Raw genomic sequence first — 25,446 nt, 5'->3', positions numbered from 1 at the left:
GCCACTGGTTGATTCTGTATTTTTTTAAATTTCTTTATTGGGGGGTTAATGTTTTACATTTGACAGTACATATAATAGTTTATACATATATAGCATTTCTCAGTTTTCCATATGACGATACAACCCCCACTAGGTCCTCTGTCATCCTTTTTGAACCTGTATAGAGTCTATATTTCCCCCAGTCCTGGAACCTCCAGGGTGGGCCTCACTTTCCTGTATGCTTCTCTAACTTCATATCAAATGATATCTCATCTGCTGATCCCAACCTAATCAGCGCAACGAGTACCACCTCAGCATGTTTCACTTCAGACTGTGTCCAGAGACGTCAGGCATGGAATGTCAACCCTTCAGGCTCATTACTCAGGTGAGACCTTTCCTTTCATAGTATTCTCTAATTCCATTCCAACTGGTTCACTTCCTAATAAAGTACCAAAACCTAGATATAGACCAGGTCCCATGAGATAGAGCATAGGTTCACATGTATCCATAAATTAGGGCAATATATATGTCTGAAAGCAAAAATACACAATAGTCTGTAGTGAGTCAGTATAAAGTGAAATAGTGTCTACTTAGACTTAGATATCCTCCTCACCTACTTCCTATTATACTTCCCTCACTCACTCCAAAGCTAACCTTATTAAAGCAAGGACTACAAAAGCTGAATAAGGGCAAGAGACTGGCATACTTTAATGATGACTTTTTAGTCACTATCAGGCCACCCCATCAGCTGGGGCCCTAATTGGGGAGTCCTGAGATTCCCAAACAGATATGATGGGCCTAGACCTTGAATAAATCATTCTCTCCATTGTTACTGGTCATCTCCATCAGGAACACCACAATAAACCCTTTTGTGGGCCCCCATACAACATTGTGCTCAACTTGATTGACAACAGTAAAGAATGTTCCATCCAGGAGTCAGGCAGTAGCACAATGGGTTAAGCGCAGGTGGCGCAAAGCGCAAGGACCGGCGGAAGGATCCCAGTTCGAGCCCCCAGCTCCCCACCTGCAGGGGAATCACTTCACAAGCAGTGAAGCAGGTCTGCAGGTGTCTGTCTTTCTCTCCCCCCTCTGTCTTCCCCTCCTCTCTCCATTTCTCTCTATCCTATCCAACAACGATGACTTTAACAACAATAATAACTACGACAACAATAAAATAAAAAAAAGAATGTCCCATCCTCCGAAGGGAAGATGGACATCATACTCTATGCTACACCTGAGGGAGATGGGTCCTGACATTGGGGCAGCTTGAAACATTCCTACTCATGACCACAGAATGTGAGCTTGGATCTGCAGGGATGCAGAGGTCACATAGGCTCCTATGCTGAATATGAGCCCCAGATCATATCAAATGATGGGATTTAAAGTCAACAATATTTATATACATTTCCATGGGAGCTACTCTCTTCCCTGATCCAGCTTTCTGACTCTTTTTCCAGCCATGACATCATCTCCCCAGACAATAACTTGAATCCACCTGCATATCAAATTTCAGGCTCAGGGGGAAAAAAAAGAGAAAAAAACTAGTATAGTCATGGGCTTTATGGAATATAACTAAAATATGCCTACTAGCTATCTACAAAATGGAGACCCCCCCCAATTCTTCATCTGCACTATTCCAGCCTTTAGGTTCATGATTAGTAAACAATTTGTTTGGCTTTATATGTTAATTCTATTTTCAGCCTGCTGGGGCTCACGTGAAGTGGCTCCAACCAAGGGGTAAGCCTCTGACCCTCCCTCACCAGATCAAGGGGCTTTATGACTCAGAAAGGAGACATCAGGGAATATTCTGGTATTCATTTATTGGGAGAAGAGTACAAGTTTTTATAGAGAGTTAAACAAAGAACATTTTTCACATATGTCAGAAATTACAGGTTTCTTAAAGGTCAGCTTTCCCCTATGGTAGGGAGCTGGTATGACAAGAATTGATGCAGATACATAAAGATCAAAACAATTAGTCTCCATGATGCAGGCAAGTTAATTATCCAAAGGTATTTGAGAGAATCAGAGGGGTTAAACCAGTAAGATGAAGTAGAGAAGAAGAAAAACAAAACTTGATGTAAATCACAGATATTAAAGACCACAAGGGAATAGAAGTTGGGGGTTTCACTGCCTAGTGTTTGGGAGGTGTATGATAGAGTGTTCTCCTTTATGATCAAAAGGTGAAGTGAATGTGTAAACTTTGAGTGAACCCATTTGGCATGCTGCTAGCAGGGGAAACTAAGTGTGAGAGGCTTCTAGGCTTTCTGTGAGCTTGAGAGACTAACAAGGAGAAACCGAGTCTGGGAGACTTTTCCCTCTTGGTTCATCTCTATAAGGAGAGAGGCTAACAAGTGTGGTATCTTTCCAGACCTCCATCCAAGGATGGGAGAGCTCCCCTAAGATCTACCAAGCTTTCACATAGTCCCACATCAGCCACCAGGTTCCAGATGCTAGCATGATGCAAACCAGACATCCCTGGACAGACAACCCCACCAACATGTCCTGGAACTCCAATTCCCCAGAACCCCACCCCACTAGGGAAAGAGAGAGACAAGCTATGAGTATGGATCCACCTGTCAACGTCCATGTTCAGTGGGGAATCAATCACAGAAGCCAGACCTTCCACCTTCTCCACCCCACAATGACCTTGGGTCCATACTCCCAGAGGGTTAAAGAATAGGAAAGCTATCAAGGGAGTAGATGGGATACAGAGTTCTGGTGGTAGGAATTGTATGGAGTTGTACTCCTCTTATCCTTTGGTTTTGTCAGTGTTTCCTTTTTATAAATAAAATAAAATTTAATTAAAAAAACATTTACTTACATGAGAAAGTGAAAGGAGAGAGGGAGACAGAGACAGAGAACACCAGAGCATTACTCTGGCAAATGTGACATTGGGAATCAACTCAAAATCTTATACTTTTAAATCTAAGGCTCTAACCAGTGTACTACTTCCTAGACCAAGATCCTTTTGTTTATTTTACTCTATTTTTATATTAGTGATTCAATAATTATTGACAAAATTGTAAAATGAAGTGGTATGGTACCATATAATTCCCACCACCCAAGTTCCATATCTCATCCCCTCCACTGGAAGCTTCCCTAGTCTTTATCCCTCTAGGAGTATGCACCAAAGGTCTTTATGGGGTGCTGAAGATGGAAGGTCTGGCTTCTGTAATTGTTTTTCTAATGGATATGTGTGTTGGTAGGTCGATCCATACCCCAAGCTTGTTTTTATTTTTCCCTGGTGGGGTAGGGCTCTAGAGAGGTGGGGTTCACATTGGTGAGATCATCTGCCCAGGGAACTCAAGGTTGGCATCATGGTAGCATCTGAAACTTGGTGGCTGAAAAGCATTAAGATACAAAGCAGAAAAAAATTATGTAATAATCAGGAACCTATAGGTAAGAACAAAGAAGATGAAGTCTATTTTAGGTATATTCCAAGGGACCCATGACTTTAGTAATTTTTGCCTGATCCCCTTACCTAACATGCAGGTGGGCTAAAACTGTTGTCTGGGAAGATGGTGTCAGAGTTGAGAATAGGACTAGAATGCTGGATTAGGACAGAGTATCTCCCAAATATGAGGAAAGTATACAAATATCATTAACTATAAACCCCATCCATCTGACCTAGGGCCCATATCTATTTGTATTTAGCACAGAAGCCTGTATAACCGTTGTATCTCTGTCAGTCTTTGTTCATAGTCCATGGTCACAACTGGGAACATTCAAAGTTGCACTCATTTTAGGAGGACCAGTCATCCTCAAGTAGCAGAGTATATTGACCCAGGTCCCCTTCGGAAAATGAGGCAATTTCTACAGTTGATGTTCCACATTGAGGGCAAGGTGCTGGAGAGGCCCATAGGAGGGCTCATGATGTTGTTTCTGATGGAGATGACCACTGATGGTGTAGAGAGGGATCCATTAGAGGTCTAGGCCCATCATATCTACTTTTCTTTATTTGTGTATGTGTGTATCTTTTCAAGAGAGTGCTGCCCAACTCTGGCTTATGTTGGTGTGGAGAGTAGAAACTTGTTCTTAGGAGGCTCATACATGAAAATCTTTTGCAAAACCACTGTGCTATCTCACCCACTCTTTTGTTTTAATTGTAACCATATAGATTTATATGAATTTGCATCTGTATAAACTACACTATCATCCTTATCACCACAAGTCTAGTTTCTATGCACCACCAAACACTTGGCCCCATTAATTTGTTTTAGTCCCATCCCACCCCATTTTCCTCCAGTCACTACCATTCTTTTGTCAAAATCAGGGTCTATGTTTTGTTTGTTTGTTTCCTTTGTTTCTTTATCTTCCCTCATGCTAGTGAAATCATGCAGAGATAGTCTTTCCTTTAGCTGACCTATTTCATTTAGCACAATCCCCCTCCAAGTCTAATCATGTATCCAATATGGCAAAATTTCACCTTTTTGGTTCACAGCTGAGTAGTATTCTGTTGTGTCTATATCCACAACACTTCAAGCATTTGTCAGTGGGCTTTCATGCCTCAGTGATATTGGATTTGGATGGATTAGTAAAGAATGGCACCTGAGCTAAGGTTTTTAATGCACCTGAACTATTTGGTGTGGCTTGTTGAATTTCTGTTCTATTGATGGCCACAAGCTGCTGCTCAGCCCAGCATGAGAGATTCAGGGAATTGCCTGGAATGGACCCCAAACTGGAAGAAGAACCATCACGGGTGACCTGTGAAACAAACACTAGTGTTCATGTTGTTGCAAGCCATAGGGTAGGTGGTGGATGTTGGGTGTGTGGTTTGGCTGGTTGACTGGTTGGTTGGCTGGCTGGCTGGTTGATCAGTTGAAACAAAGTTATTTGCAGCCTGGGAGATTGTGGTGATGCTATATGCCCTGACACAGTGGTGACATCAGCTTTGGCGATAGAAGGCTGACAGAGTATGCAGTGATCTATGCAGGCGCATGGTGGACTGTAGGTGAATCCAGACTGCTGGTGTGCAAAGCATTGTGGGTAGGCTGAATAAACTTAAAAGGACAGCCAGCCGGAACTCTGGTGCTCTTTGGCTGCAGCTTCTTCTCCTGGTCAGATGCCTCTCAGCGGAGGTGTCCCAGGCATCCATCCGCCATGTCTACTTCTCCTGGGAACTGAGCACATGCGACTCTGCTAGCAGGTAAACTTTTAGACCCCTCTACAGCCATGAGCAACCTTTACCAAAGCTTATAATTGATTATCTTATGGGACTAAACTTTGCTAACCATATTCAGACTTTACAGACCTAGTGTACGCTTAATCTTTGATAATAATTGCTTATTTTGCCTTTTACCTGTTTCACCCTAATAAACCTTGTATTGATTAAACCAGTTCCCAGCTCCTGCTGTGAATTCTTCTATATGCGCCACAAGCAGCCCCAACCCCCATACCTCTTTTTAAGTTAATTTACAACAGGAGATGACATGGTAAATAAAGCAATGGACTGTCAAGCATGAGGTCCAGAGTTTGATTCCAAGCATTACATGCATCAAGTAATGCTCTGGTTCTTGTTCTCTCTCTCTCTCTCTCTCTCTCTCTCTCTCACTGTTCCTCTCATAAATAAGTAGATAAATAAATATTTATTACCAGAGCACTGTTCAGCTCTAGTTTATGGTGATGTGGGGGATTAAACCTGAGACTTTGGAGCCTCAGGCATGTGAGACTCTTTACATAACCATTATGCTATCTACCCCCAATTCTGGCATATAAATCTTTTAAAAGAGAGAATCATTTCTATCAAACCTGACTGATCTACTCCCATTTTCACACATCCCCACTGTTCTGTAATTCCTGTAGTCATTCCTCACTGACACACACTGCGATGCTTACTGCACTGGCCTCTGTCTTCACTGTGACTGGAGCCCTTAACTCTCCTCAGGTAACATCTCTGGGATCAGAGACAAGGTCCAACTTCCCCCTTACCCTCTCAGCTACTGCTGAAGGGGCACACTTTCTCCTCACCTGCAGTAACTCTGTGAGGATAGACAACACAACCAGTTTGTGCTGTTACCTACAGCACTTTAGCTTGGCTAGTTTTTGTTGTTGCTGTTGTTACAACTATTTGATTTCATTTTAGTATAGGCCTTCTCTGCCCAGGAGACTCAAACCAGACAACTGGGCCTCAGGCCTGCACTCAATCCCTCTCTCCACACCCAGTACTTCTGAGTCAAACTTGCTTTCACTCAGTTTAGAATACAACTAGTTCTTACTTAGTGGCCTACTTATTTATCAGGTGTTCCAACCAGCATTCTGACAAATAGCTATTGGGGTGATATGCCAGAACCTTGTTCATGGAAAACAGTGGCTAAGCTTCAAGCATCTCATCTCACTTTTCTCAGTTTCACTCTCAGTCAACAGACAGTGGTGCTCACTATAACAACATTGCGCGCGTGCACATGTGTGTACGTGTGTGTGTGTGTGTGTACATTATCCTGCACCCCCAGAGGACAATTTATTTCCTTTGTTTTTCAACTATTTTGCAACATTATGGTGTAAATATTTTTAAGAAGAGGGAGATATTGAAATGGTTATGAAAATGACTTTCTTTCTTCCTTTTAACACTTTACTTACACTATTTTAAGGAGCAAAAGATACAGAGAGAAAGATCAGAGCACTGCTCAGCTCTGGAGATTGAACCTGGGACTTCAGAGCCTCAGGTATGAAAGTCTTTTGCATAACCATACTCTGTCCCCCAAGCTAGCAAATGACTTGAGTCTCTGCATTATCAGACACAATCGCAGCACCACTATGAACTAGTGTTGATCAGTGCTCTGGTTAAAAAAAAAAGGTGTGGGTGTGTGTGTGTGTGTGTGTGTGTGTGTGTGTGTGTGTGTGTGTGTGTGTGTGTGTGAATGTTATCAGTGATGGAATAGTGACAGTAAACTCTCTAAAAGTGGCTGACAGATATACCACCAGTACAGTACATTATGTCTAAGGTAACATTATGGGGCTGGTCCTTGTTTATTAATATGTTTCTCAACTAAGTTTTAGGACTAGAAGCTGGTCACTAATTGAAGACTGCCTGCACCACAGGAAGGTTAGGATAGAGTCAACATTCTCTAACTGAGTAAGGGTTACAGTCCTGGGGTATTACTGGGCAGTATTAGCACACCAGACACTAGGCTCTTCAGAGAGAAGCATCTGTCTTGCCCAGGTGGAAATTCCCAGGAGCTCCAGAGCTTATGCTTCAGGAGGATAAGTAGCTATTGTGAAATTTTGTATACAGAAACCTCATTGGAATGAGATCAGGAGGCTAGCAGAGGAATCTCATGCCCACACACTCAGGACAAGCAACAGAATGGAGCCAGAACTGACATGGGAAGTCACGCACACACACACACACACACACACACACACAATCAGGCTGGAGGAAGCAGTAGTCTTCTCATTCAGTTCAGCTGGTCAGAGAATCCCATGACCCAGCAAATGAAAAGCTACTAGATTTCAGCTCCCAGTTTTCTCTAAAGGACTGTGTTTACAAAAGCCCTTCTAAAAATCTAGAAAGGAAGATTTTTCTTTTTTTGATCTAGGAGTGTGCATGAGTTTCTCCTTACAACCACAGTTGCCAAATTACCTTTGTTGTTGTTTCTAAATAAAAAGGAAAAACCATTTTATTGTTGATTTGTTTGTAGTCCTTATTATAGTCCTCAAACAGCATATTCATGTTCCCATCTCTGTAAGAGCTAGGACCTGAAGATTCATCCATCCACTCATTCAGCAATTACTTGTGTAACTACTGTGCTGAGCACTACAGAGACACAGGTGAATGAGGCAAAATCCTTGAACTCATGAATTTTGAGGGAAAGAGACAAGAATTATCTACATTGAAAAAATGCAGAAACAACCAAATAGTGATGGTGGAGGAGAAAGAGAAGGGAGAATAAGAGAAAGGAGAAAGAGAGACAGAGAGAAAGAAAGAAGTATGGGTGGAGCTTTACTGGCAAGAAGACAACGTATAAGTTGGGAAGCTGGTCTGTTCAGGCCATAAGTTTATACATGATCAGGAGTTTTGCTGGGGAAAATTATGTGTATTTGGGGAGTGGTGGTGAGCATGTGTAGCTAAGAAGAATAGAATAAACACACATAATAAAATATCACATTGCTTGGGAGATAGCACAATGGGTAAGGCACTGGACTCTCAAGCATGAAGTCTTAAATTTGATCCCTGGCATCATATGATACCCTGATTCTTTTGGTATCAGGGTGATGTTGACTTCATAGACGGTGGAAGGGAGTATTCCTGTTTCTTCAATATTATGGAAAAGCTTAAGAAGTATGGGTACTAACTGTTTCCTGAAAGTTTTGTAGAATTCATTTGTGAAGCCATCTGGTCCAGGACTTTTGTTGTTGGGGAGGTTCTTAATAATGGTTTCAATTTCTTTGTCTGTGATTGGTGCATTTAGATTTTGTAGTTCTTCTTGGTTCAGTTTTGGAAGGGCATATGCTTCTAGGAATTGTTCCATTTCTTCCAGATTCTCTAGCTTGGTGGCGTATAGTTCTTTATAGAAGTTTTGCAGGATTCTCTGGATTTCTGTGGTGTCAGTTGTGATATCTCCTCCATCATTTACAATTCTGTTAATTTGAGTCTTCTCTCTTTTTTGTTTGGTGAGTCTGGCTAGGGGTTTGTCAATTTTGTTTAATCTTTCAAAGAACCAACATTTGGCTTCATTGATCTTTTGTATGGTTCTCTTATTTTCGATGTTGTTTATTTCTGCTCTAACTTTAGTGATTTCTGTCCATCTGGTTGCTTTAGGGTTCCTTTGTTCCTCTTCCTCTAAGTCCTTGAGGTGTGCAGTAAGGTCGTTCATTTGAGCTTCTTCTTGGTGTTTAATATGTAATTGTATGGCTATAAGTTTCCCTCTCAGTACTGCTTTAGCTGTGTCCCAAATATTTTGATAGGTTGTGTCTTCATTTTCATTTGTTTCCAGGAACATTTGAATTTCCTGCTCAACAATTTGTTTGGCTTCGTATGTTAACTCTCTTTTCAATCACCAGGTTCCAGATGCCATCAGGATGCTGGCCAGGCTTCCCTGGATTGAAGACCCCACCAATGTGTCCTGGAGCTCAGCTTCCCCAGAGACACACCCTACTAGGGAAAGAGAGAGACAGACTGGGAGTATGGACCAACCAGTCAACGCCCATGTTCAGCGGGGAAGCAATTACAGAAGCCAGACCTTCTACCTTCTGCAACCCTCAATGACCCTGGGTCCATGCTCCCAGAGGGATAGAGAATGGGAAAGCTATCAGGGGAGGGGGTGGGATATGGAGATTGGGTGGTGGGAATTGTGTGGAGTTGTACCCCTCCTACCCTATGGTTTTGTTAATTAATCCTTTCTTAAATAAAAAAAAATTTTTAATTTAAAAAAGAAAAATAAAAGAAACCCTTTTTCATTCAGGGCTCGGTAGATATCTTGCCACTCCCTTCTGGCTTTTAGAGTTTGAGTGGAGAAGTCTGCAGATAATCTTATGGGTTTTCACTTGTATGTGACTTTTTGTTTCTCTCTTGCAGCCTTTAGGATCCTTTCTTTATCCTTACTTCTTCTCATTGTGACTATGATGTGTCTTGGTGTCTTCAGGTCTGTGTTGATTCTGTTTGGTACTCTCTGGGGCTCTTGAATCTTGATGTCCTTTCTGTTTTTCAGGTCTGGGAAGTTTTCTTCTATTATTTCCTCTAGAATGTTTGCTTCCCCTTCCTCTCTTTCTTCCTCTGGCAGGCCAATTATGCAAATGTTACTTCTTTTGATATCATCCCATATGTCTCTGTTGTTGTTTTCAGTGTCTCTCAATCTCTTTTTAAGCTCTTTCATCTCTTTGTTTTCTCTAACTCATCCTCTGTCTGACTAATTCTGTTTTCTGCTTCTGTTAGTCTGCTTTCCCTTGCCTCAGCTTCTTTCTTCATTACAGCTATTTCAGCTTTCAGTTCTCTAATTGCCTCAAGATAATCAGTATTTTCCTTGGGGGTCTCAACTGTTGTTTCCGTAATACTGCCATTCCTTTCCTCCAATCCTACAGCTTCCAAATTCAGAAAGGCAAAGAAGGAAGAAGTGTATGACAAGATAAAAAAAAGAGAGAGACAAGAGAGAGAAAAGATAAGAAAAAGAGTTGTAATTAAAGAGCAGTGAAAGGAAAGGTTTTTTTTATTACTTTATTTTTAATTTAATTTTTTTAATTAGCTAGGAGGAGGAGGGAGGGGAGAGTCTGTAGAGGAGGTAGGAGTAACGATACAAGTTCCTCCCACAATAGATAAGAGGCCCACTACCCTAGCAATGAAAGATACCCTAAGAGTTAATTCTGATCAACCTAAAGGGGGGGGGGGAGATATATGCCTTTATATAATATTAATAATAAAATAGAGCAAGGTAAAAAAATAAACCCTGTCCCAGATTACCTCAAACCTCGTTATCAGAGGCAGCTGATTGTTAAGAAAGAGAAAAAAAAAAAAAAAAACCCTCAGGACTAGACAAGGATAGCTGAAATAGACAGTTATGCAAATCTACTATCCACTGATTATTCTAGGGGTAGCTAAAGGAGGAAGGGAAGTTGAGCAGAGATACTCGCAGTGAGAGTCTAACTCTGAGTCAGAATTCTTCCCCAAAATAATTCCCAAATGTGTATCAGTGAATTAAAAAAAGCACAGTTTGGTGGTGTGGGGGATAGGGCCTGTGGCTTTGGAAGCTGTAGGATTAAGGAAGAAAAGATGACAAGAATGAGAAAAAGAAAAAAAATAGAGAGAGAGAGAGAGAAAAGAAAAAGATAAGAAAAAGAACAGTCATAAAAGAGCGGTGAAAGGAAAGAGTTTTTATTTATTTATTTTTAATTATTTAATTAGCTATGTGGGGTGAGGTGGGGGGGTTGGCTACTTAGAAAGAAAAAGGCCAGAGGTTTCAAAAGGGTATAGACTTAGAATGAATGTAACTCCCTGGTGGGACAGGAATCTTGGTAAAGAAAGAGGCTCAGCAGGGGAGCCTGCTAGGAGCTGGTCCCCAGAGACTGGTTATTGGGGGGGGGGTGCTTAATAATTTAAAAAGAAAAAATTTTCCCCTTTTTTTCTACTCTTTTTTAACCCAAATTAAGTTATAGTCACCTCCTTGGTGTCACTGCTAGGACCCCTTATTGACTGACCTACCAAAGGCAGAAAATCCTACCGTTTCCAGAAGATGTGGTCAGAGCTCAAGCCACTAGCATCTTCTCAGTCCGCCATCTTCCGGGAACCCCATGATGCTCTGATTCTCTCCTCTCCCTTTCCATTTCCCTCTCCAACCCCTCTCATTAATAAATAAAACTTTCTTTTTTAAATATTTAATTTATTTCATTACAATGAGAGAGATGTAGATGGAAAGATACAGAGAGAGGAGAGAGAGATAACCCTGGTGGAAATTTAAAAAATGTTTTTTAAAGGAAAGGATTTTATTTACCTATTAGAGAGAGAGAGAGAGTGAGGGGGGACACCAGAGTATCACTCTGGCACATACAAAGCTAGAGACTAAAATTGGGACCTCATGTTTGATAGTTCAATACTTTACCCACTGAACCACATCCCAAGCCACATAGTGAACTTTCCATGTATCTATAAGCCTAACCTCCCCCACAGCCCCAAACTATTGCTCTATGACATCTTGTCCCATCCACACCCTTATTCCCTTCCTCTTTCCCCAAATTATTTTGAAGCAAATCTCAGACACAATTTATCCATAAGTATTTGAATATGTTGGGTCTGTTTGATTGTTTGTACTTTTTGTTTGTTTGTGTTTTTGCTTTGGGGTATTCTTTGTTGTTCTTGTTAAGTTTTATTTCATGTCTCTGGCATCAAGTTATTTTTGCATAATCAGTGTGCTTTTCCCCACCCCAGGGGATAATTTTTAAAAACATAACCATGATACAGTCATTATACCTTTTTTTTAAAAGGCTGATTATGTGAAATATCCTGTCAGCATTTAAATTTCTAATTGGCTTATAAAATGCTATGAAATATCTTTTTTTTTCACTTAGTGAGATTTCATTTAAACAGGATCCAAATAATGTCCATGCATTGCAGATGATTGCTGTGTTTCTAGAATCTTCTTGGATGGTGGTTTTTTTTTCCTCCACTTCTATTTATAACACATGCAGCAGTGTGTGTTGAAGAGAGCAGGTTGTTTATGTGGTAGAGCTTTCAGTAGTCACAGGCTTTGTGGATTGTACCAAAGGGCTTATTAAACATACCTTTTGATCTCTGTATTTCCTAGTACTAGCAGCTGCAAGAGGATTTGATTTTTGTTATCATTTGGAAAGTACACACACACACACACACACACACACACGAAGATAGTATAGAAAAGCAAACTACAACCTGAGATGTTTTGAAGCAGGTAGAGCACCAAACTTCATGTGAGAGATCCTGAGTTCCCATATCGATTCCCTGAATTCATATATGCCAAAGTAATGCTCCAATGTCCTCTCTCTCTCTCTTCCTCTTCCTTCCCTCATAGATAAACAAATAAATATTCTTTTTAAAGGAAATCAAGGCTTAGTGATTAGAATTCATAATAGAGGCTCTGAGGTCCCAGAAGAGAAATACAGAGAGAGAGAGAAGGGAGAGAGAGACCACAGCATTGTTCAGCTCTGGCTGATGGTGGTCCTGAGGATTTAACCAGGTCCCTGAGCTTACATGTGCTTAACTGGGTGCACCACCACCCAGCCCCCAGTGCTTAAAAATCTCTGGATTCATGTTGTCATTTTTTTATTTTGTTTTTGTTTTTTGTATTATTTATTTATTTTCCCTTTTATTGCCCTTGTTTTTTATTCTTGTAGTTATTATTGTTGCTTTTATTGATGTCATTGTTGTTAGATAGGACAGAGAGAAATGGAGAGAGGAGGGGAAGGCAGAGGGGGGAGAGACAGACAGACACCTGCAGACCTGCTTCACCACCTGTGAAGCAACTCCCCTGCAAGTGGGGAACTGGGGGCTCGAACTGGGATCTTGTAATTCACACATTGTGTGCTTAACCCACAGTGCTACCACCTGTATCCCTTTTTAATTTTTTAAAATTTTTTTTTTATTTAAGAAAGGATTAATTAACAAAACCATAGGGTAGGAGGGGTACAACTCCACACAATTCCCACCACCCAATCTCCATATCCCACGCCCTCCCCTGATAGCTTCCCCATTCTCTCTCCCTCTGGGAGCATGGACCCAGGGTCATTGTGGGTTGCAGAAGGTGGAAGGTCTGGCTTCTGTAATTGCTTCCCCACTGGACATGGGCGTTGACTGGTCGGTCCATACTCCCAGTCTGCCTCTCTCTTCCCCTAGTAGGGTGGGTCTCTGGGGAAGCTGAGCTCCAGGACACATTGGTGGGGTCTTCAGTCCAGGGAAGCCTGGCCGGCATCCTGATGGCATCTGGAACCTGGTGATTGAAAAGAGAGTTAACATACGAAGCCAAACAAATTGTTGAGCAATCATGGACCCAAAGCTTGGAATAGTAGAGAGGAAGTGTTAGGGAGGTACTCACTGCAAACTCTAGTGTACTTCTACTTTCAGGTATATATTTTGCAGTAGTTTATGGATACGTGTGAACATATGCTCTGTCTCTCACAGAAACTGGTGTATATCTAAGTTTTGGGACTTTGTTAGAAAGTGAACCACCTGAGATGAAATTAGAGTGTACTATAAAAGGAAAGGTCTCACCCGAGTAATGAAGCTGAAGGGTTGTCATTCCACACGTGAAGTCTCTGGACACAGTCTGAGGTGAAGCATGTTGAGGTGGCAATCGTTGCGTTGGTTAGGTTGTGATCGGCGGATGCAATATTATTTGATATGGACTGGGAGAGGTATACGGGAAAGTGGGCCCTATCCAAGGGTTCCAGGACTGGGGGATGTAGGGGCTCTATAGTGTAGATGTGAGGTTCCTGCTGTCTTAGGGCTCAAAAAGACAATGGATAGTTAATGTTATCATCACATTATTTGGTAATTGGGTTAACTTTGAAAAGTCCTTTTGTTAGGGTTTGCTGTACAGTACACAGTATCTTGTATATAGCTGTGCTATTGAATGCTTCTGATCTACTTGGTCTAGGCTTTTGAGAGAGTCTGCATATCAAATACACAGCCTATATATTAAAAAGATTCAGTTTGTGTTTTGAGAAACTTTGAGACATACAATTGATTTTTCCCCTCTCATATTAATTAACTAGTGATTTATATGTCTACATTTTGCTAGGAGTGTACACAAACACCATTCCCACCACCAAAAGACTGTGACCTATCCCTCCCACCCACTCCCACCCCCCACTGGCCCAGGAAGCTGCATGTCTACCCCTCACCACAGGGTTTTTACTTTGGTGCCCTACTTACAATTTGGTCAGGTCCTGCTTTTAGTTTCCCTTTCAGATCTTCTTAGTCAACTTCTGTTGATGAGTGGGATCATCCCATACTCATCTTTATCTTTCTGACTTAGCTCACTTAACATAATTCCTTCTAGCTCTGTCCAAGATGGGTCAGAGAAGGTGGGTTCATTGTTCTTGATAACTGCATAGTATTCCATTGTGTATATATACCACAGCTTTCTCAGCCACTCATCTGGTGTTGGGCACCTGGGTTGCTTCCAGGTTTTAGCTATTATGAATTGTGCTGCTATGAACCTGAGAGTTTTCTAGACTGCTCTCCACAGAGGCTGTACCAATTTACATTCCCACCAGCAATGTAAAAGGGTTCCTCTGTCCCCACATCCTCTCCAGCATTTGTTGCTGCTGTCCTTTTTGATGTATGCCATTTTTACAGGAATGAGGTGGTATCTTAGTGTTGTCTTAATTTGCATTTCTCTGACAATCAGTGACCTAGAGCAGTTTTTCATATGTTTGTTAGCCTTTTGGATCTCCTCTGTAGTGAATGTTTTGTTCATATCCTCTGCCCATTTTTGGATGGGGTCATTTGCTTTTTTGGTGCTAAGTTTGCTGAGCTCTTTATATATTTTGGTGATTAGTTTCTTGTCTGATGTATGGCATGTGAAGATCTTCTCCCATTCTGTGAGGGGTCTCTCTGTTTGTTTAATAGTTTCTTTGGATGTGCAGAAGCTTTTCAATTTGATGTAGTCCCATTGGTTTCTGCTTTAGTCTTCCTTGCAATTGGGTTTGATTCATCAAAGATGTCCTTGAGGTTTTTTTAATTTTTTATATTTATTTATTTAGTTTCCCTTTTGTTGCCCTTGTTTTCTCTTTATTGTTGTTGCAGTTATTGTTGTTGTTATTGATGTCATTGTTGTTAGATAGGACTGAAAGAAATGGAAAGAAGAGGGGAAGACAGAGAGGGGGAGAGAAAGACATACACCTGCAGACCTGCTTCACCGCCTGTGAAGTGACTCCCCTACAGGGGGGGAGCCGGGGGCTCGAATCTGGATCCTTAAGCTGGTCCTTACTGCTTCATAGCATGTGTGCTTAACCTGATGCGCTACTGCCCAACTCGGAATCAACCTTAAATCTTAGCTCTGCGTCTGTAAATATCTATGTGATCTGGGTGGGGCAAGTGCCTTAAACTTTCTGAACCAGTTTCCTCATCTATAAAAGGAGGAGAGTAATAGTAACTTAACCGGTAGAGTTATTAGGAGAATTAAATTAAAGGGCAGGTGTCTAGGATTCAGAACCAAACCTGCCAACCTAATGCCATTTGTTTGTTTTGAGTTAGCATCCATTTTACAAGACTTTGTATGATTCAGAGATGTAGAAATTCACACAGTGGGATGGGTAGAGATAGAACAGTGGTTATGCAAAGACTTGTAAGAGGCTCCAAGGCCCCAGGTTCAATCGCTGGTACCACCATAAAGCAGAGTTTAGGGGGCTGGGCAGTAGAGCAGTGGATTAAGCGCACATGGCGCAAAGCACGAGGACTGATGCTAGGATCCTGGTTCAAGCCTCCAAACCTCCACCTGCAGGGGTGTAGCTTCACAAGTGGTGAACCAGGTCTGCAGTTGTCTATCTTTCTCTCCTCCTCTCTGTCTTCGCCTCATCTCTGGATTTCTCTCTGTCCTATCCAACAACAGCAACAGCTATAATAACAATAGCAATAACAACTACAACAAGGGCAACAAAATGGGAAAAACGGTCTCTAAGAGCAGTGGATTTGTAGTGTAGACACTGAGCCCCAGCAATAACCCTGGAGGCAAAAAAAAAAAAAAAAAAAAGCAGAGATGAGCACTTCTGTGGTTAAGAGGGGGGGAAGAAAAGAAATGGCGCAGTGGATAAAGCACTGGACTCTCAACCATGAGTTACCGAGTTTAATCCCTGGCAGCACATGTATCAGAGTGATGGCAGGTTCTTTCTCTCTCTCCTCCTATCTTTCTCATTAATAAATAAATAAAATATTTAAGAGGAGGTTAAGGAGAAGAGAGGAGAGGAAAGCAGAGGAGAGAAGAAGGAGGAGAAAGAAGGTATGGGGAAAACAATGGTTATGCAAAAAGATTCCATTGTGAGGCTCCAAAGTCCCAGGTTCAATCCCCTGTATCACAGTAAGATAGAGCTGAGCTGTACTCTAGTCTATCTCTCTCTCTCTCTCATTAAAATAAAACCAATAAACAATATTTTAAAGGGGGAAGTGGAAAAAAAAAGAAATTTACACCTTTTCAAAGTATGTCTCACCAGATCACACCTACACTCAGAGACAGTCCACCAGATCCCCTTCACCCTTTCCACCCTCTTCTTTGGGAAGCCTCAACTCTGCAGTTTGTTTTTGTTTGATTTCGTCTGCTTCGTGAGTGAGATCACCCAATATGTGTATTTTCAATTGTGTGGGTGATCCTCTCTGGCTCCAGCCATGTTGTAGCAAAAGGCATCCTTTTATTTTTTCCTACAACTTAGTCAAAAGCCACTGTGAATTTATTCCATGTACCTCGTGTTTCTTACTTAAAAGTTTTATTTTTATTTTAAGGTTGCCGTGAGGCTTCTTTTTAGGGTTCCAGGTTTACAGCTTCTTTTAAATAGAAAACAAGTTCATTCTAAGAATTCTCATTAATATCCTCCTTTCACACATTTTATGCTTTGTGGGTGCCAGGATCACCTGAGGGTGCTTCTTCCTTAGCAAGTGCTCTCTGGGTTGGAGAGAACTCAACTGGAGCCAATCTAGGCTGCTGCATGGGAGAGGAATCAGGAACTCATGCCGAGCTAACGTCGCAGGAGATACACTCTGGAACTCTTGGAGCCAGAAAGCAATTACAAGTGTTTTTACTCAGAAAAGCAGCTTGTATATATACTAGCCAAGTAGGGTGAAAACAGGGTGTGACATAGAGAGGGTGGAGTGAAAAGACAGTGGTGGAGATCAGGGTGACTATGAGAGGGGGCAGAGAAAAAAGACATCATGAACCAGTGGGGATTAAACCAATGCCCTGGAGGAAAGGTGGTACTTAGTTAACAGTGGTTTATGTAAATAGACTGCAGCTTTAAGTGGGATCAAACCAATGCCCTGCAGGCATGCCAGTGCTTAGTTAAGTAGGATTAGAGACAGAAGCTTTAAGCCAGGGGAGCTGGCTTACTACCCAACATCTCCCCCTTTCTTTTTTTCTAATGACCATAGTATCAGGAGTGCAGGGCACTTTGTGAGGCAGGGAGACTGATAAGAGGCATACTTTTTGGGGTCCTATTGTCCTTCCTTGCTCAACCTCTCGGTAGAGAGAAAGACTATAAAGATTGACACACCCCTCAGGCTCAAGCCCTTCCAAGCTCAACCACATCTTCACAATTCCCCAACATTTCCCTCTTACTTAATGGTCAAATATAACTGGGTCAATGTCTGTAAAAGGCTTCATCTCTGTCAGGGGAATAGCAGTGTAGGGATGAACAGAAACATGTTGAGAAGAAACCAGAATCATAGCGTGTAAATGTCTTCAAAAAGAACTAGCACAAGACAGGGAGGGATAAGTAAGAGTAGCAAGGGACAGAGTGAGACTGAAGAGAGATCTGGTAGGTGGAGAAGAGGGCTGCCTGATGGGTGGAAGAGTGGGGACCTGATAAGCTGAGGGGCTAGAGGGGTGACCTGGCATTGCAAATTCCCAAGTCAGCTGGCAGAAAGTTCCATGGATTGCTACAGTCAGTCCTCGAAAAGTCCAATAGTATAAAGGGAGTGTCCACAGGTGTACCAGCAAGTCCAACAGAAGTGTCAGTCCAATGTCAATGACCAGGGGAAAAATGCCACACATCTATCTTGATGGAGGAGGACAGCCACTAGAACTTTTCTTCTCTGTAGAGAATGAGCTGGAACCACCAAAACATGATGGGCAAAGCAGAAGCAGGAAGAGCAGACAGTGATGGGTGAGAGAAAGGCAGTAGGAAAGTCTTGTCCTTTGGAGTCTGTGAATCAGTCTATCCAGATTGTGTCAGGTCACATCATGGGTTTTGTGGGTGATGTCAGAGGTCAGGGGTCCAAGATGGATTTCTGGGGATTCCGTATGAGCAGATGTTTCTTCATGCAAAGGCTTAACATAGCTGTAGTCAATTACTTATGAAAAAACTTTGTAACAAATTAGAAGTTTACTATAATTGATAACTCGATGATTATAATTGGTTTAGGTATCTTTATAATTTCGTTTAAAGGTCATTTTGTGTGACCTCATGTAGCAGTCTCCGTATAGCAAAATGTTCAAACCAAATTTAAGTAAAAAATATATATGTATATATTGATTCTTAACTATCTTTACATTGGACCTTTAAGCAAACTCAGGTTACTAGAGAGTTAAACACATTTTAGTGACACTTTTTTTTTTTTGAACATTTACAGTGTCAGATTGATGACAGATTTGTTGTGGATTAATTTCCACAAGATAGCATTAAACTTATGGCAAAACGAGAATGGTGGCATATGAGCCATTCTGTATCTGTGAGAGAAAAGGGAAGAACGATTGAATCCGGTTCCCTTCCTAAGACCTGAACCGATCTATTTCTTCCTTAGTGAACCATAAATGCTAAGGCATCAATCTCGGTAAGGAGTCTTGGAGCTCTGCCTACTGGAGTATGAAGCCATTCGAGAATGCCATGCTTCTGCCACAATGCCCCCACTACCGTGGGGGTGGAGTTAAAGATTAGAAGATTTACCAGAGAGGAGGGGAGAGCTGAATGAGGTGCATATCCTGGAGAGCCTGGTTAACTTTTTCCAGTGCCTAGGAGGCTTCGGGGTTAACATACACTTTGAGGAGGGCTGTTTGTTTCCTTTTAAGAGATCGAACAGTGGTTGCAGGCAGCTAGTAGGCAGATAAAGAAACTGCCTAAGCCAATTCAGATTTCCAAGAAAACTTTGTAAAGAAGCAAGAGTGAGATTAGAACAAAAAGTAACACAAGGTTTTAAAGGACAAATCTGCGTTAGGGAAATCTCTGAGCCTAAGAAAGATATTGGAGGAATTAGCTGTATCTTCTCAGGAGCTACATTAAGTCCACTTCTCTTTAAGGTAGGGATTAGAAAATCACGTAGGGTGCTGAGATCTGTATCTAATTCTCCCCATATTAACACATCATCCTTATAATGAAAAACCTTAAGGCCCTTATGAATATATGGGAAAAGGGCAGATTTAACAGCCTCTTGACAAATAGTAGGACTACTGGCTATGCCCTGTGGCAGTACCACCCATTCATATCTATCGGCAGGGCTGGCATTATTAATAGAAGGAACAGAGAAGGCAAAACATTTACAATCTTGTGGGTGTAAGGGAATAGAGAAAAAACAATCTTGTATATCAATAGCTATGATTGGAATTCCCGTGGGAATTGCGGAAGCAGGAGACAAACCCCTTTGGGGGGAGCCTCAAACCTGCATGGTTTTATTAACTGCATGAAGATCTTGGAGGAGGTGCCATTTTCCTGAGCGCTTTTTAATCACAAAGACCAGAGCTCTGAGAATGACAAATGTGTCCCAAAGACAACTGCTCTTGGACGAGTTCTTTTAAAATTTCTAGCTTCTCCCTAGGCAAAGGCCACTGTTCCACCCAGACAGGCTTGTTAGAAAGCCAATCTAAGCGGGGAGTTCTGTTATGAACAGTGGCAGTTAGTATTGGGGGTGCTGGTTGTGTCCAGCAGTCTCACAGGAGTGAGTGTGGTGTCCTGCAGAGGTGTCTGAGGATATCACTACATCCAAAGATTCCAGCAAGTCTCTTCCCAATAAATTGGTGCTTATATCAGCCATTAAAGGCCAAAAGCATCTGGTAGTCCCTTCTGGATCTTCCCACACAAGGGAATCTCATGTGAGGAATGCCTAAGTCAACCCTCCAACACCATGTAAGTGCAGTCCTGGGATGATTTCCCAACTCTGGGGAACCTCTTCTTGTCTTAAGATTGTCTTATCTGCCCCCATGTCAATCAAACATTTAAAAGGAATATTACCAATCCTTATCGTCATAGTTGGGTGACCCCTTTCTAAAACAGGGGTGGTCCACAAAATCTCAGGCTCTGAATCTGAACCATTCTCTTGCTCCAGCTGGTTATTCCTACGTTGGAAGTTCCCACACACTGCGTGCTCCTCCTTCCACTCACCCTCCGCTATTGTTACTTGGCATGGTGGGCATAATGACGGGTTGGGTCCCAAGCTGGGCTTCTGTTTATGGAAGAAGGGTGCAGCACCAAGCGTGAAACCTGCTTCATTCCCTCTTGGGGGTGGGGCTAAGGAAGCTCCACACCTAGTTTAAATTCCTGTTTACATTTGGCAGCGGCGTGCCATTCCTATGGAACCTTGACCAACAATCTCTCCTCCAGTGAAACCCTTTCTGGCATCTAGGACAAGGCATTCATGGTCTCTGGCTCCCTGACTGGAGGTGGGGTTGCCCTGACTGGAAGTGGGGTTGCCCTGACTGGAAGCAGGGTCGTAGCTTATTTTCTGGAGATTGGTTTTTCCAATGCCCTTGGCGACTGCACTGAAAGCAAGCCCCTTTTCGCTTATGTAAGGTAGCTGCATAGGCCTGCATCATAGGTGCTTGAAAAGAGCTTGATCTAAGATCCTGTGTAGCTATAATCCAGGTATCTGGGTGTTCATTTTTAAGTGTGATACAGGCCTGTCAGAAATGCAGAAGCATTCCATCCCAGACAATGGATCGCAGGAGGAGAAAACGAGCGTCAGGATTATAAATCTTCCTTTCCAAACTCGACCAGACCCTGGCAATGAATTTAGCCAGGGATTCATCAGGTTCTTGTTGAAAGGAGAGAATGGGGGCTGAGGCCGCTCCCATGGGTGGTGTTAATCGCTCCCATGCTCTTAATGCACAGAGGCATACCTGATCAAAATACCTAGGTGGAAACTTGGCTTCCACCTGTTGAATCCCTGTTTCTAATTGGCCCGTTCCAAACAATGCATCAAAATTCCCCTCTGGCTGATTTTGACTATTTTTCCCGTGATTGCTGTAAATATTCATCGTGAAAAAGTACCTCCCATTGCAGGAAGAGGGGGCCTGGAGCATAGCACGAGTTACGTCCCTCCAATCTTGGGGGGTATTAAGGTTCTGAAGCAGGCCTTGTAAAATGGACCTGGTCCATGGGGCATGAATACCATCATCCTTAATAGCCTGGTGTAGTGCTTTCAGATCTGTGGCGGAATACAGATACCAGGCCTGAGGTTTTTGTCTATTGGGGGTGACATTGACCGGAAATGTGTAGACTTGCTCTGATAACTGTGTAGCAGCGGGGGGAGGAGTCACAGAAGTGGATGCTTCTGGATAAGTGGCAGCCAAAGAAGTGGTTTTGGAGGCTACAGGAGAATCCGGACATGTGTCTGCCAAAATGGGGGTGGGTGAAGAAGCAGCTGTGGAGACCACAGGAGGTTCCAGACACGTGTCTGCCAAAACGGGGGTGGCCAAAGAAGCAGCTGTGGAGTCCGAAGGAGAATTCAGACACATGTTTGCCAAAATGGGGGCCTCAGGGCAAGATGCAGAGGGCTTAGGGTGGGTCAAGATCAGGACAGGCTTTTGCTTCTTCTTGTTTTTAAGGTGCTGGTTAAGTTCTATGGCCACTTCCTTTATCTCTTGGACCTCAGCCTCTAGGTCCCTTAGCCTTTTGAGAGGTTGCCCTATATAATCCCTTAAAAGCTGCGATGATTATCAACAGGATATAAGGTGCAGCCCCTAGAAAAATGTCCCAGATATATAAAAATTGTATACAGAAAAAAGAATACAGAATACCAAAATGGTGTATACTTATCTAGGATGTCTTCTTATAAATCTGCTGCTTATGTGTCCCTGTTCTGGGCGTCAAATGCCAGGATAGACTGAGGGTGCTTCTTCCCAAGCAAGTGCTCTCTGGGTTGGAGAGAACCCAACTGAAGCCAATCTAGGCTGCTGTGTGGGAGAGGGATCAGGAATTCACGCTGAGCTAAACATCGCAGGAGATACACTCTGGAACTCTTGGAGCCAGAAGACAATTCCAAGTGTTTTTACTCAGAAAAGCAGCTTGTATATATACTAGCCAAGTAGGGTGAAAACAGGGTGTGACATAGAGAAGGTGGAGTGAAAAGACAGTGGTGGAGATCAGGGTGACTATGAGAGGGGGCAGAGAAAAAAGACATCGTGAACCAGTGGAGATTAAACCAATGCCCTGGAGGGAAGGTGGTACTTAGTTAACAGTGGTTTATGTAAATAGACTGCAGCTTTAAGTGGGATCAAACCAATGCCCTGCAGGCATGCTGATGCTTAGTTAAGTAGGATTAGAGACAGAAGCTTTAAGCCAGGGGAGTTGGCATAGTACCCAACAGTGGATATCTTGCTACTTACTTCCCAGTAGGGTTTTCTTCACTTTATAAAGTCCCTTTAGGATCTCTCTAAATGATAAACCAGCAGGGTGGAGTGTTCTTGGGCAGAGGCTTTTTCCATTCATTGTTTTGAGGAGATCATACTGAAGCAGGCTAGCTAGACAGATAGGGAGCATAGGAGGGTCGTGTTATTGAATATATAAAAGAGAAATGTCACTTAAATCCAGCAATAAAGGTCATGTGTGTGTCCCTTTAAGAAACCTCCTCCACCTACGCCCTCCCCTCACTGAATCCTCTTCATCAGCCCTGTTGGAGCTGGAGGCATTACCAGAAACTAAAAGGAAAATCCTGAAAACAGGGACATCCATGAAGATTCATCTTGTAGACAAGAGTCCTCAAAATATGAGATAAGGAGACCAGGCAACTCTGCATTTGCAAAACCTGAAAAACCAGAGAGGGGAAAAATATCCCCAGACCCCAAATACACATCTTCACATCCCATATAACATGCCTTTGTTAATTTTGTGGGGGTGGGAGGGAGGTTCAAATAAGCAAACTATCTCTAATCCCTATATAAATCTGCCTGACATTTACACTTAGTTGTTTTCAGCTAAAGGACCTGTCAACACACTGTTTTCTCTCATCTATCCTTATAACAAACCAATTCTCTTTTTTGTTTGTTTGTTTGTTTTGTTTGTTTGTTTGTTTGTTTTTGCAGAGCACTGCTCAGATCTGGTTTATTGTGGTATGGGAAATTGAGCCTGGGACCTGAGAGCCTCAGAAATGAGAGCTGATTTGCAAAACCATTATGCTATCTCCCCCACCCACCAAATCAGTTCTTTATAGTTTATAAATCGTATTCCAATTTCACAAAAGAAGAATCTACAACCTAACAAGATAGTAATGGTACCACTCTAGTCTGGCCTTTACAGTTTTTGTTAAGAAATCTACTGATGGGCGTCAGGCAATAGCGCGGTGGGTTAAGCATGGTGGTACAAATCACAAGGACTGCCATAAGGATACCAGTTCAAGCCCCCGGCTCCCCACCTGCAGGGAAGTTGCTCCACAGGTGGTGAAGCAGGTTTGCTGGTGTCTATCTTTCTCTCCTCCTTTCTCCATTTCTCTCTGTCCTATCCAACAATGACAACAATAATAACAATAATAACTACAACAGTAAAACAACAAGGGCAACAAAATGGAATAAATAAATAAAGATTTTTAAAAATAAGAGAAAATAAATCTACTGATATATATTCTGAGAGGTGGAGCAGTGGATAGAGCATTGGACTCTCAAGCCTAAAGTCCCTAGTTTGAATCCTAGAATCACATGTGCCAGAGTGATGCTCTAGTTCTCCCTTTCTCCCCAACTTTCATAAATAAATAATTACATATTTTTTTAAATAATCTGCTGATGGAGTGGGCTATAACAGCAACAGCACACTGCATTTGCATGCCTGAGGTCCCAGAGGTCCCAGGTTCAATCCCCAGCACAACCTTATGCCAGAATTGCATAATATGAGTAATGCTCTAGCCCCTGAAGCCCTACTTCACCACTTGTGAAGCTTTCCCTCTACAGGCGGGGACCAGGGGCTTGAACCTGGGACCTTGTGCACTGTAATGTGTGTGCTTAACCAGGTGCGCCACCGCCTGGCCCCTACAACTTTTAAAAATAGAATCTGCTAACAAGTTTATTAGGCATCCTTTACATGTGAATTTTGCTTTTCTATTGCTGTTTTTAGCATTTTCTTTTTATCTTTAATCTTTGCTATTTTAATTACAGTATGTCTTAGTGTGTTTATGTTTGGATTTATTTTTTTCAGAACTCTTTGAGCTTCCTAGATTTTGGTTTGTCTCCTTTCTTAATTTGGAGAAGCTCTCAGCTGTTATTTATTCAAATAATAATTCTGTTGCATTCTATCTTCTGAAACTCTTATGAATATTGTTCTCTTGATTTTGTCACATAAATCCCATATGTTATCTTTATTGTTTTAATTTTTTTCTTTTCATTTTCTTTTTTATTTATTTCTCTACTCTATCCTCAAGTTCACTGATTTGACTTTCAGCTTCAAATACTGTTGTACTGTTGAGTTCCTCTGTTATATTTTTTTAGACTTGCTTCTGTGTTTTGGTTTTTTTCCCCCTCCCTCTCCCTCTCTCTTTCTCTGGTTTTTTGCTTGGGCTTTTTCTCATACATTTTTGTGTATATTGAAGTTCTTTTCCACTGATCTTATTTCAGTGTGCATTACTAAAACTATTTCTTTGAAATCCTCTTTAGGAGTCTTACATATCTCTGTCCTGTCTGCCCCCTACACACACACACACACACTGCCCTGGGTTTTGTCTTGACCCATCAGTACATCTGTTTTCGCATTATATCTTAAATATATCTCTACATCTCTTTTATCATTACATATTGTATTCCTTAATGTTCTGGGTTGGGCAGAGTCTGTGCTCAAGTTGACCTGATAGATTCAGGGTTTCCTGGATAGATCATTATTGTCAATAGCACAATGGCAGCCATAGTGATGACTAGATGACTATAGCTGGATGGATCTAGTGAGGTCTCAGCAAGCCCTCAGGGACATGTCCTCAGGGCCTATAACTATGGAGATTAAATTTCAGTATTTAATATCTCAATATCCAGTGCTGCTCTCAGGGAGGTAGTAATAGATTACCAAAATGACACTGACTGGCAATCCCAACCCTAGTTTATACTCCTTTCTTTCTCTCTCCTCATCTTTCTTTATACTTTCTTTCTTCCTTTCTTTTCATTGTTTCTTTTACAG

At 42.0% G+C, this 25,446-nt stretch overlaps 1 long non-coding RNA gene across 1 annotated transcript in view; it reads left to right on the top strand.

The window, feature by feature from the left end:
• Positions 1–4,869: 4,869 nt before the first annotated feature.
• LOC132538687 (uncharacterized) overlaps positions 4,870–25,446 on the top strand; it is a 28,790-nt gene continuing 8,213 nt past the window's right edge. The window contains exon 1 of the long non-coding RNA XR_009550042.1: positions 4,870–5,125. This is a non-coding gene — a long non-coding RNA (uncharacterized LOC132538687). The remainder of the gene's footprint in view (positions 5,126–25,446) is intronic.

The sequence above is a fragment of the Erinaceus europaeus genome, chromosome 5 (assembly GCF_950295315.1).
Source record: "Erinaceus europaeus chromosome 5, mEriEur2.1, whole genome shotgun sequence".
In the NCBI taxonomy this organism is placed as follows: domain Eukaryota; kingdom Metazoa; phylum Chordata; class Mammalia; order Eulipotyphla; family Erinaceidae; genus Erinaceus; species Erinaceus europaeus.
This window is presented reverse-complemented; position numbering and strand designations above follow the sequence as displayed.